Source organism: Epinephelus fuscoguttatus, linkage group LG19 (genome assembly GCF_011397635.1).
Source record: "Epinephelus fuscoguttatus linkage group LG19, E.fuscoguttatus.final_Chr_v1".
NCBI classification, from domain to species: domain Eukaryota; kingdom Metazoa; phylum Chordata; class Actinopteri; order Perciformes; family Serranidae; genus Epinephelus; species Epinephelus fuscoguttatus.
Window position 1 is genome coordinate 17414210 of NC_064770.1, and position 14316 is coordinate 17428525.

General features: G+C 40.9%; 1 protein-coding gene across 1 annotated transcript in view; it reads right to left on the minus strand.

The window, feature by feature from the left end:
• Positions 1-13683, minus strand: part of elfn1a (extracellular leucine-rich repeat and fibronectin type III domain containing 1a) — a 102752-nt gene extending 89069 nt beyond the window's left edge. The window contains exon 1 of the mRNA XM_049561335.1: positions 13420-13683. The gene's annotated coding sequence lies outside the window, so the exon portion shown is untranslated. The remainder of the gene's footprint in view (positions 1-13419) is intronic.
• Positions 13684-14316: the final 633 nt, after the last annotated feature.

The window sequence follows — 14316 nt, forward strand, 5'->3', positions numbered from 1 at the left end:
ATGTGTTCATTCATAGTTTTGATGCCTTCAGTGAGAATCTACAATGTAAATAGTCATGAAAATAAAGAAAACGCATTGAATGAGAAGGTGTGTCCAAACTTTTGGCCTGTACTGTATCTGATATGTGGGTAAGTCCAGCCATCTAGCCATCTACTTGATGTAGATGGCTAGATGGCTGGATGACTGGAATAGTCATCATTAAACAGGGGAGATGGCTTACGACAACCACTTATCACCAACTTACAGTGCAGTCTTGAGATCCCTCCTTAGACAGTTTAACACCCCTAACAACACACATGATTGCCAGGTGGGTCAACGACCCACCTGCGACTTCCCAACAGTCTGTTAGAACTGAAGAAGACTCTTGGATGAGAGGTGAAACATCTTCAAGAAACTCAAGCAAGTCCAGTTGCCTACGATATAGCACTTATGATCCTCTATTGAAACATGCCTTTTCTATTACACATAGCAGACTAGCTAAAACTAAATATCTTAAGCAAAAAGAACAGGATATTTATTTTAAAAGGGGGGTTCTTTTTTCTTAGACTATCTGTAGATTAACATGAAAGCCTGTTTCTAAAGTAGCAAAAATAACCATCCAATCTAAGTTGATAATGTGAGCAAGTGACACATTTGGTCACAGAAGTCTCTGCATTCCTGTGATTAGAGGAACACTGTCTGATGCTGACCAAGATAACCTTGTCATTTGGGTCAGCTGGATGTTTGTGGGGGTTGCCCATCAGCCATCAAGCACTCAGGAGCATTGCAGCCTGTCCCCTATATGGCTTCTATAGAGCTGGCTCAATGGGAAGCAATAGGCTTGCTCAAATCATCCATCAGACGTTTCCACGACAATGCAGTCGGCTGTGGTGTGAAAGAAGATTAAGGGATGACCTTCACACAACATCAATGTGTAGATGCATCCTGGACTGATCATCTGATTGCTCCTTGTCTTCTTGGCTTTCACTTCAGATGATTGTACACTTAAATGTTTGTTCAGTCGCTGAGGGGCAATTGGGTGCAGAGAAAAAAAGTTCCCCAATCAGTCCCTAGAGTTAGTAGAGACATTAACCAGTGACAGTGTGAGTTGACTCTGAGGGGCGAGAGGTTGTTGAGTTTGTTTATGAGCATGACAGGACAATGCTGACATCATTTTGATTTCTATCATTTCTTGTAGTCTTTTGCTTTTTAGTGTTGTTTTTTAGAGTATATAGTTAGAAACAGTCTCCAGATCAGAGGCGAGGCCAGAGGGAAGGCCAACCACTGGTGCGGCCCCACCAGGGTCAGAAGGTCATACTGTGGGTTGGCTTGTTAGTATCACAACCTCCATATGATGTGATTGTTAACATTTTTGGGAGAACATCCACAGAGAGATGAAAAAGACCACAAAGAGACACTAAACGTTTTGTGTCAGTCTGGGAGTCTTGCTTTTACGCAGCATTAGATGGAAGGATTCTACGTGTGTGTGCGAGGGCTCATTGTCTCATAATCTGTCAATATTTATCCTACAGTTTAAGGCAAGTTAGATTTAAGAATTTTTGAGACTTTTTAAAGCCACTCAGAATGAAATTAAAGACCAATTCCATAATAAAAAGCAACTGTGTATGGTTAGGGAAAATTTTGCCTAAATGCTATTGTAAAATAAGACACTTTTTGATGTTGTGGCAGAGACAAGGGAAAAACAGAACTGGGAAATACCTGACATTTGTTTTCACATGAGTTTTCTTGACATGCAGGATTCCTCTGCCTTGGTCCCCATCATGCTGAGTGTGAAAAACTGTTTGCATAAAACACTGTAGCCTGGTAGTCCTTGTTCTGGTTTCCGCCATGCCTTTTGGAATTTTAGTTAAATAGCCAATTTTCATCGAATTTGCACCATGTCGTCTAGAGTACATTGACAGCTAGTTAGCAGACAGTGGATCCTCTGCTCTGAGCATCCTGGCTGGAAACAAAACATGAGTGTTGCTGGTTCTGCTGTCCTAATATGGTGAAGTTAATGTGAGTGGCATTTGGAAGAATTTACCAATGACTGTTAAGCAGGTTTATGCTTCTGCATACCTACAACGCAGAGGGCTTTGTGGAAGCTTTGCGTCCCTCTGCGACCGATGCAGAGACGTGAATGCACCTCCAAAAAATTGTAACCACGTGTCGAGGCAACGCAGACCCAACGCAGACCGCAAGAGCTATGATTGGTCCTTCAAACTACATCCTTTCAGGCATTTTGCAAGGTTTCACTTCCTGCTGCAGTACCACAACCCCGCCTTTACAGACCATCAGAGCAGTCGCCTCTCTCTTCGTCGTCATTGTAACATTTGTAAATAAGAGCATTTGTTGTTCAATGTCAATCATTTCGAGCTCCAGCAACAGTCCTTCTCTCTCAGTTGCCATCTTCACTGTGACTAGAGCAAAGCAGGAAGATAAACAAACAATGAACAAGCAAGGACCATAGACGTCACAGAGTCTAGGTAGGTATATAAGAGAACACCACGCCCCAAGCGCTCTGGCGAGGAATTGCATAGCGACATAGACCAACAGGATGCAGAACTATGACACATGGCACACAGCAACTGCAGAGCAACTGCGTGCACTTTGCGCCGAGTATACGCAGAAGTATAAAAAAACTTTTATAATGCAGCGTCAAAAAAAAAAAAAAAGGTTCAGGAAATCTGTCTTACCATCTCTTGATATTTTAAAGACTTCTGAGAGATTGATTTAACACATTTTAATGCAAATTAATACCTTAGTTTTAGATGATTAGATTCAGTGCCTCTTAAGACTTTTAAAGGATCTGCAGGGAACCCGCTTATTACGCTTTATAAACATAAGGACTAGATCTAGGCAATGTATTGATATTATGATATGATGATATGAGACAAAACATTGTGTTAGATTTTGGTTATCCTATTATTGAAAGTGTTGTCTTTTCCTGCTTTTAAAGGCCTTTTAGTACAGTGATGTAATTTTCTGAACTTACAAGATGGTTCTAGCTGTTCTATTATTTGCCTTTGCCCGCTTTATCCCCATTACAGATGATTATTTATCAAAAATCCCATTGTGTAAATATTTTTGTGTTAATAATCAACCTTAAAATATCATTACAGTATTGATATTGAGGTACTCTGTTGGAGATATCATGATCTTTGATATTCTCCATATCACCCAGCCCTAATTGTAACTATTCATAATGTACAGTTTATTATTGCCAAGAAGCAGGGTGTCACATTTTTACCAATTTCCCAAATGTGTCCCCTTCACTGAATCTGTCCTACCCACAATTCAAAAGTTTTAAACCCGCCCCCGCTCCAGATGTTATGAGTGACTACTACTTAAGACGTGCAGCAATTATGTGCTGTGATTGTATGCACCAAGCCATATTCACTGCTCGATTGTACAGCCTGTAGCAGGCAGAATAGTCTAACAAACTCAAAAGTTAGTGCATTGTTTTTGACTTGAATGGATTGTGATTGACAGGCAGACTTTCTAACATAATCACAAAAAAAAAAAACTATAGCTGTTGGTTGAATGATTTATTTTGGAGACAAAGACATAGAAATGGGACACATACCTGGAAGCAGTGTGACTGTTTACAAGCAGAAAACAGAAGTAAAACGCCCCCTCCTGTCTCGTCTTCGCTCTCATGCTGTGCGTGAATTAAATTTGAAACGGTAAACAGTGTGAGCTTCTTACTTATAGAGATGAGTTACCTTTGCTAACTGGATTAGAGGTCTTCAGAGTTGTTTTATTTGCATTAGGAGTTTGACTGAATGACTCTGGGAGGGTGGGCAAAATCGATCAGAAAAAAAATACGTCTCGCTGTGGTGCATGTAAGGATAAACTATGAATTAACATTAAAAGGATGAAAAACTGTTGCAGAAAAAGATGATCATTTAACAGTATTTGGAGATATTGAACACTTTTGCTATGCAGAGACAGAGGAGAAGCTGCGAGTGGGGAAAAGAAACACTGAGGGTCAAAGTATTTAAGTGTTGCTGGCAATATTGAAGACAAAGAACACATTTAGTGCTTCTTATTTGCAGGAGATGTTTGCAAAAGTCATTGAACAGGTTAATTTCCTCAGTGCATCATTAGTGTGTCATGTGTTTACCATCGCTGACTGGGGTTACTTAACACTCATGGGGAGGAGGGCCGTGTTTTGATTACCATGATGCGACTTTTGGCACTTATTGACCTCAAAGAATTTTTCTCACCGTTTGATGAAAAGCATTTTGCCTTCAGTGTGGCATGTGGGAGCGACTTTATTCACGGAGCATCTGTCATCTATAAAGGCTGTTGGTTTAAATTTCATAATTGGTAGGAAACTGCAAACTGCCTAATCATGCTGCATTACCAATCAGGGATCTAATCAGCTACATTTTCTAACACTGTTTGTAACTGCGCTGAAATCTAATATAATTATCTAAACAAAAGATGTGCAGCTCGCAGCGAAACACAAGATCCAAAGTCTGCCATATAAAATGACTTTAATTTGATAGACTGACAGCTTAAATATATTTTCTTATTTGGTGGACTTTGAGTGCCTTGGACTTTGCAGACCTACTCCTTGGGTTTTATATTTCCCCAAGGAACCAATTAACGTGATCGGTGTCCTGTCTTTTCAGTGAGAGAGAGGAAGAGTGTGTGTATTAGATAGAGAGAGAGTATGTTTGTGTGCGTTTTGCACATGTGTGCCCATTTCGGTGTCCTCGTGGAGAGAGAGTACCAGGACTTCCTTAAAGAACTTGTCAGCCATTAAAATGATGGATAGTGAATGTAGTCTGATCATTTTTATGATCGTAAAGATGTTAAACTTTAATCTATGCTATAAAACAGCGTTTCCACTCAAGATGATCAGCTACATCCAATAATAAAATATACGTCATAATGGCACATTGGCACCTTTGTTCATTCACACCTGACAACACCATCACACTGAGCATGTTAGATGTAATTCGTGAAAACCTTTCTGCATATTAAGCAGGTGAGATCAGCACTATTCAAACTCAAGTCTGCACCAAAAGCTGTTAAAAGAAATTAGGGATGCACCGATCAGACTTTTTCAGTCCCAATACAGATACCTGTGTTTAATTAATAAGTCACTGTGTGGAAGTGACTTAAACAGGAATTAAATTTCCAGTAAAAACAAAACAGCTGCATAAAATTATAACAAAATGCAAACATTAAAGCTGGGGTACACAGTTTCATTTTGGTGTCATTGGGCAAAAATCTCATAAAAACAGGATTCCCAAGATCATGAATTAGAAGTAATGAATGAAAAATAACAAAAAATGCCCTCCAGGTCTGTAAATAGTTTAGAATTAACAGAATCTTTTGGAAAAATGTATATCTGCATTCTTTTGGCTGTTGTTAATAGAGGACAATTACTACTGATGGATTGCTAATATGCTGCTGCAGTACAGTTACAGTCCTACAGTACATGACTGTTGTTATTGCCAAATTGCATTGACATCTAAAGCGTCTTCAGTTGTCTATCCCCCATAAAGGGGTGTGGCCTTGATGTTTTGCACAGTACCCGTGTGTGTCTTTTTTGTCTATTGGCATATGCAGCTAGTTGGTAGTGGGAATGTCTGAGTGAATTTACAGTAGTTAGCAATTGCTCGCAGTTTGCTTATCCACAAACACCTGGGAAGTGTGTGTTTAATATTGTGTGGATGTATCGCTATACAGACCTGCCCATGTTAAACTACTATATTAGAAAGTCATGGAAATAGTGGGGCGGCACGGTGGTGTGGTGGTTAGCACTCTCGCCTCACAGCAAGAGGGTTGCTGGTTCGATCCCGGGCGTGGGAGCCCTTCTGTGCGGAGTTTGCATGTTCTCCCCGTGTCAGCGTGGGTTCTCTCCGGGCACTCCGGCTTCCTCCCACAGTCCAAAGACATGCAGATTGGGGACTAGGTTAATTAGGTTAATTGATAACTTTGTTGCGATAGTCTGGCGACCTGTCCAGGGTGTACCCTGCCTCTCGCCCGATGTCAGCTGGGATAGGCTCCAGCCCCCCCACAACCCTCAAGAGGATGAAGCGGTTAGAAGATGGATGGAAATAGTGTAAAATATTTTTAAAAATATGGTAAAGTTTGGAAAATGTATCCATAAAAATGTGTAGGAACCCTGTACAAAATTTTAAGCACATAGTAATCTGTCCCTTTGGTGAAAGCCAGATTCAGTTGCAGATAATACTGCAGACATAGTTGCTTTTCTAGCACTGGCAACAGCTGCCTCAATTGCAAAGCAACCCAAAAAAGACAAGATGAAAGAGTCTAAAAGAGAGTCCGAGAATAAATGAAACAGAGCATGTGCATCAGAATAGCAATGAGGCGTTTCTAAGATGAAGAGAAAATAGTTATCGCCTAATAGTTTAGCCTTTTGCTAGCTGGAGCTAAAGGCTCATGACTGTGGCTTCACAATTACATTTATGTAGCTAATGTTCGCTAGAGGCTCAAATCACAATGTGTCCTCCACCTCACTGCCCTGCTGCTATGGACCACCTCACTAGGTGGAGAGTGGGCAGCAGCTCCGGAGACAGACCCCAGTTGGGCAACCGACATTTCTGACACCTGGCTTGCTAGTTAATATTGTCTCATTGGTAAACAGAGACAGAAGGAAAATGGGCAAGAAGCGCTGAGCGAATAAGCTGCGTTCAACTGTATAATAACGTAAGATAACATACATTTAAAGAATGTGAAACACTGAGTTACTTCATGGTCGTCTGGTGGGAGGGGCTTAGGACAGAGAGGCAGGAGCTGCAGGAAGAGGGTGTATTTTTCAAATTTTGTCTTATTTTTTCTTGCCTTTTCCAGATTTCTGCCAATCCCAGCTCATAATAACAAGTCCTAAACTACTGCAAAAAAACTTTATAAAATCTTTAGTGCATGCAGCAGTGAAAACTGTAAACATTGAACAGTATCGTCCTGATACCCCATATCAGTAACAGTACTGGTGCATCCCTAAAAAAGTAAAACAATGCAGGCCTCAGACCTGTCAGGTGAAGCTACTTTGCATTGAGAACTCAGGACGCTGTGTTATGATACATAATTTCCCTCATCAAGCTGCAGTATAATACAAGTTGGCCCTTTATTTTTATAGCATCCGTCCCATGATTGATGAAGCACGGTTGCAGTCTGGACTACATGGCGTATGAGACTAATTCTCATATCCAGCTATTCATTCATCATCTCTTTGTTTGTCTTGACTGCCACAGAAGGTAAAGCCTTTGAACAGTCACCAGATCACACTTTGTTTTGATCCTTTCCTGGCATGATGTGAACCAAAGGAAATTAATTATAGACATAATCACACCTGTATCTGCAACCCACGTAAGTACTGTAATGATAGGTAAATATGGACTTCATAATTGCTATTACCTCATGATTGACACCTTATATGTGACTCTGAATAGAATCCATTCATATGGGTCTCCTCTGATTATTTGTTTTGTATTTTTAATGTCTATAAATCAATACAGACAGATTGTATTCTTGTGTTATACCATTAATTTTGCGATTTCACTGTATTTGGGCTTTAAGATGTCATAAATAGGAGATGTATTTGATCAGTTGTACATATTCACTCTCAGTCGTTTTGATCTATTGTGCTGCGGGGCAAGGAGAAAAAACAAAACAACAAAGCTTTTGCATTTTAAAGAAACTAGCCACAGCAATTAATTATTAAAACTATTGAAACTAATGTGATGAATAAAAAGAGTTCAGTTTCATAAAAAGAAATAGATAGGATAAGAGCTTTTTTTGTGCCACTACTTTGTGTATATGTGTGTGTTTATGTACAATGTATTGGTGTGTGCTGTGTTCAATTCACAGAGGAAATATGTTGCATACTGGCCTCACAGAGCTCCAGCAGCCCTGCATATTGTGAACCAGCTCTATGTTTGTGTGCAGAGTATATCTACAAACTTTACTTTATGTGTAAGGTTTAATGTTAAAAGTCCCTCTAAAAGGTGACCCACACACCATAAGGCGCAGCGCATTCTGCTACGCTCATCAACATATGCATAATCTGATGTTACAAAAAGCAGGAGTTTAGCAGAGGCGTTCAGGGACGTCCCCTGACGCACTAAAAACCCTGCTTCTGAAGTGAGCTTTGACAGAGCTGTTATGTATCGCCAGCTTTAATGGGCTCTCATGTACAGGGTATTCATCAAGCAGAGCAGGTGCCTGCAGATACACTGCCATGGTGTTTTGCATCCCAGCATCTAATTACTTTGCCGAGAAGATGGCAAAGAAGAGACAGAGCAATGTTCAATACGCCTCACTCTGCCATTTCGTGATGCTTGTTTACTAAAGGGTTTCATCTATCATAAGGCAGCCAGCAGGTGGCTGGGGAAACTACACAGAAACGTTTCTGGCACTCTTGGGTGGATTAATTTTTGTGCACTCCTAAATTAATTATGACTGATTCACACCCTCGAGTGAATCCCTACATCACGGGGTTGATGCCCACAATCTGTCAATGGCACAGCAGCACATTCCAACTTCACTGTCTCCCGCCTGCTTCTCATGTACATATATTCTCTTAAGCTTATGTGGGTTGATTGGGTGTCGAGGAATATGTAAAAATCACCTCATATGGCAGTTATCTCATTTTCTCCTGAACTGTAATCAGCACATAAGATGCAATAAGTAGGAGAAATGTAAGCACTAAGCCATAATGTTACACCTGCCATGTTTTTTTTTTTATTCTAAAATGCACCTGGAATTCGAAGAGCCATCGCTGCCATTTCCAATAAACTCTCCTAAGTAAACTCAAATACATTCTTCCCTGAGATGAGTCCAGGCCACAGCTCTGTGAACACAATGAGCAGTTAATGACTCATGAGCTGCTGAATCAAGGTGCAGTTTGCTAATGTTTCTTTCTTTTTTTTCTTATCCCAGCAAAGGTGCATCTTTGTTTTGCACTGGCTGAATAAAATGTACAGGACAGCTGTATTTAAGAGCCACTGGGTTTTCAGCCTTATCTGCTAGCTACAGCCTTTATTAGATATTGGAAATCTTCAACCAATTGCCTCCTTTCCTGAATGTTAAGTTACTGTCAATAGCATTTCCTTTTCATGTCTGTTGTCCTGAGGCACAAGTCAGACAGTGTCATTGATGATGCTGTCCTTCGCCATAAAGAACCCTTCACAAGTCTGGCCACTGCAGAAACTGAATTTGAATCGCCAGGAAATGAAGAGTCAAAGCATATTTCTGCAGTTCTAAAGCATTCATGGCCATATGTTTTCAAAACTAAGATAATAAGTGGCTGACAGCTCCGGTTAGCCACTACACCATCAGACAAAACCAATGAAGGTTATCAATATTCAACGATGGACAGCAGCAGTACTGTAAAATGTTACATAACACCACTTTTTTAAAAAGCTTTAGTCCTTAAGGTTTCAGTCCTGGTTGGTTTGGTGACATTTATGTTTAGTAGTCATGGCTTTAAGTGCAGTTCAATACTATTGCTCTTTTGCCTTTAGAAATATGACAAAAAGCAGACACCCCTAGATCACCTGGTAGAGCGTACACCCCATTTTCTAAAGGCAAAGCCTAAGCAGCAACTTGGGTTCTGTTCTGACCTGGGGCCCTTTGTTGCATGTCACCCCCACTCACCCCCTTTCATGTGAGAATCAAATATCACAATATTTTCTTTTACCAAATACCTCAATATCGATATTGCAGATTTTCTCAGTGGGATTTTTGGTAAATAATCATCAGTGATGTGGATATAATGCAGCCCCATCTCCTAGAAGTTGTAATTTGAGATGATGCTAATTAATGTACTTGACAAGTTGCAAAAATGTTGATACTGAATGTGTAAGCAAAATGGACACAAACCTGGGGTTCTTGTGTCAAGGTCCTGCACTTTGTACTGCAACAACATAATTAATACAGCTCATTTCTAAGGCACAAGGCTGTATAAAGGTGAGTGGGTAAAGCCAAATAATAGAACAGCTAAAACAGTCTGGTAAGTTGGTAAAATAACTTCACTTCACTGGTTGCAGCCTTTAAAACCAGGAAAAGACAACACTTACAATGTAACGATATCCATAATCTAAAATGAGTCTCATATCATGATGTCGATATATCAATATATTGCCCAGGCCAAATGAGCTAATAAAAGACAAAAAAACTCTCAAAAAATAAAGAAAACAAAAGAACCACGTATGTATCTGTTTACATCCCAGCCAAACAAACATCTTAATAATTTAAGCCTTGCATTTCCTGCGAGTACTTCACAATAAAAGCCACCTTGTCTTCTAGAGTTGGATGCTTTTAATGTGAAGAAGCAACAGTAACTTCACTTAACCTTGATACAGCGTTAGGAGAGTGAACAGTAAACACTGAGGCTGATGTTAATGAGATAACATTGAAAACAGCAACACTGGATTACATGCATGCATCATTTCCTGTAAATCCCTTGTGCGTGTGAAGGCAGGATGTATACACAGTGAATGACAATCGCTGACAAGATGCAGGCCATAAGTAATGATACAAAACGTGGTTTGATTTCATAAAAATTTCTAGGATTATAACCATAACGTGCAATGTCCTGTTTGGTTCAGTGTGACTATAACTAAATTACTGTATGTGGGCTTTTCCCTGTTCAGACATAACTATATATCTGCTGCATCCAACCCACACATTTAGCACTTACTGAGGAGGAAATTACATTTTTGCCTTCCTTTCTTTTGTTTCCCCTCTGTGTCTAATTTCCACACCTTACCATTCTTCACTACTGAGGGAAAAAAAGAGCTCAGTCCTTCTTTTATAAAACAGCTGAGTGTCACATGGGACTCTTGAGACTGAGGTGGTGCAACAGCTCTTGTAAAATAGCACACACACACACACACACACTCACAGCACAGGAAGTTGCTGTTTGAATCTTTACGGTTGCGGAGAGCTGTGGAGCTCCAACTGAAATATGACACGCTGTTCTGCCATATGTTCCACAACTCTGTCTGCAAACCCTGACTGGTCCCTTTGATTACACTTTGCACATTGTTAGCCATATAACCAGAGCGTTGCAAACATGTGGTCGGCCAAGCTTCGGTAACTTTTCTGCAAAGTGACATCAGTGTGGCAATGTAAATATATTAGCACAAACAAAACTGAAGAGGCTTTTCTCTTTTTCTACCGACGTGTCCAGCACACAGCGACTTTACACTCACAATGGGAGGCACCACTGAACCTCAGCACACACACGCAAAAACACCCACATCATCACTGCTATATACTGACTAAGGAGCAGCAGTACACGGTAGATAAGAAGATGATTATATGGCTTATGGAAACATGGGGAGATACAAAGGATAATGACATCTGGTCCCAAACTGGGGGTGCCACAGTTACATGCAGAATGTGTTTAGATTTTAGGTTTTAATTCTCCCAATTCTCCCAACTATCTGTGTATACTCACAGCACAGAATGACTCGCTTCTAAAATCTGTCTCAATTTAGAGGAATGGGTTTATATCACACTAACTCGCTAACAAAGAGTTTTGGATGCTTCAATTCAAGTCGTCCACAGTATAGAGCTGTGGAAAACTGTAATGTGTGCTGCCATTTCCATTTAGAAAGGTTGGTCTCATTTCCAAAACCGCTGTCCCCCTAGGATATCTGTCTCTCTCAAACAGCAATTTATCGAATAGGGCAGCCTCGTCTTTTCCACTCCTCACCGTCATGAGAAGCTGTAATTCTCTCTCAGTATCCTCAGCACGATCTCTCCCTCTCTTTCTCTCTTTCTCTCATTCTCTCTCTCTCTCCTCCACAAAGAACCAAGCTAAGGCAACTTGCATACAAAATAGCTGACTCAATCATCCAGCTGCATAATCAAGATAAGGGAGACGGGGACAGGAAAAGGGAGATGCGGAGGCTAATGCGAGAGACAGCTTTAGCAACAGCAGCAAAACTAAGATGTTTTGGAGCAGTCATAACTCGAGACATTAAAAGTTGGGAAGAAGTAAGATGGTGATTCACACTGATGGTAAAGAGGGCTAAGCTGGGGCTGATCTTCTGTATGAAATGACTGGAACGAAGGCAGCCGCTGACAATTAATACAATGCCTGCAGTTCAGTGGTATGAAACAGATTGTTTGGGCTTTAAATGCGCTCCTGGCTTTAAATGTCACTAAGACAGAAACATTATTTAACTGGAACAGAGATGATACAGCACTCCTACACCTACGTCTATAGTGCAGCTGAGTGGAAAGCCAAAGAATTCTTCCTATGGGCTTGTCATTTCTTTGGCTGTCGTGTGACCGCAAGTGCAGGTTATATTAAACCTGGCATTGTTTCAGCATTTTTTTAATAACCCCTCTATGCTTTGGACTCCAGATCCCTTCCAACACCAGCAACACCACCTCCTCCTCTGACAGAGAGTCTTCACTCAGAGCTGGCTAATCATCTTTGGAAATAAGGCCTATACTGACCCTAAAAAAAAGAAATCAATACATATATACATATATAGCTTTGAGCAATACAAATAAATTAACATGCCAAGCGTGCAGTTCATAGTATGCATTTCCCAGACAGATGGCACAGACGCAGCAAAATCCTCAGCTAATCTGAGTGAGACTGCACAGGACTGTAAGTACAAGACTGGGTAATGACAGCATAATAGGTTAAGGCCATGCAACACCCTGATCATTTATTACTGGTGTTTTAAACTGTTTGGATCACACAGATTTAGATGACATATATCGGATTCATTAAACTGGCTCTCACTTGTAGTGTAGGCTGAGTAGGCCTAATGCTGAGGCAGGGAAGCTGTTTATTTATTTATTTATTTTGACAAATAATCAGACAAAGTACAAGATAATGTTCACTCAGATGTGGATCAGTGTCTTTGTGTGGATCTGAAATAAAGTTCAGCCCGTGCAGGTTGAGTAAAGCAGCCAGGGAGCTGTCCTTGGTGCTGAAGCCACATCTCAAGCGGGCGGTGTTAGTGGAGGTTTACAGTTGCAAAGTACTACTTTCCCTGGAGCTGTATCAGGTGAAGGCTAATCTGTTGTGCCAGAAAACGCACCAGCATTCAAGTAAATGAATATTCAGAATCATATAACTAAAAAAAATAAACTTGAATAGAATATTTGCAGCATATGAATCGCAGTGGAAGCGTAAAAGTGCCCTCATGTCCCGTCCATAGTGCATGTCAGCTTGCAACGCTCGCAAAATCCACCGACCTCGGCGTGATGGTGCACAAGTTCAGCCGTGCATTTCGTAAGCTGTGTCTGCACTTGATAAAAGAAGTGTTTCTTTATCCCTGCACACAAAAGCCGAACAAATATCCTTTAAAGCATTGCATTTTAAAGATCCACCGCTCCCCCTGCGTGAATGCAAGACACATAAAGTCCAGTGTTCTGTCTGTAAAGTCTGCGATATTAAAAACATTCACCAACACTGTAACAGCTTACCTGCTTGACGATCGCGCAGCAAGAGCCTCTTCTCATACAAAGCTGGCAGCTTACTGTATGTCACCACGAACACGAGACATGTTCAAAGACACGGGAGATGTTTCTGTTGGATAATATTTAAAAAAAAAAAATGAGTAAAAAACAAACAAAAAAAAGAATCCCAGTTTTTCTGTTTTCGGTTTGCAGACGCACAAACCAGCGACTGACTGCGTCAAGGGAGAGTCTCAAAGATCCATTTAGCGGTGAGTGATTTAATTCAGGGCTGAGCTCGCCTTTATGTATGCTGAACAGACCCGGAGCCCCGCTTGGCTTTTTCTATTACACCGAGAGCTGACACCGGCGTTTAACCACAATCAGAGGAGGCGGGTATAGTCAGGAAGGTATTACTGTATCAGTTGGGGGAACTGCGGGGAACGAGTGCGAGAGGAGCGCATGTTGATCCTTCAGTCTAGCCGAGGCAAAGTTTAAATCTCATAATAAGATTGTTTGTCACCGCGAGGCTATAAATGGTGGCGGGTTCATCACGAATGCCGGGAGGGTTATGGCAACTCCTCCGGTTGAAGTGAAAATCGCATGATAGCCCGGTGTATTATAAACACTGAATAGGTTTCAAGTTAATGAAGACAGTTGGAGTGAAAAGTATCAGCTACGTCACACGAGCTCAAGGGCTTCAACAGCCAATCTATGAGCAAACTTTTGCTCCTTTCTTTTTTTTTCCTCCCTCTGAGTACTGGGCTGCACCACCACGCTGGAAATGGTTTTGAATTGCTCAATTTCACAGTCTGGTTGGGGGCATGTTTAATTTGGTATTGCATGAAAGAAGATAATTTTCCCCCACGCACACATGTCCATTGGTCCTACCAGCAGGGGGCCTCTTAATAACCAAAAGAAGTGCTT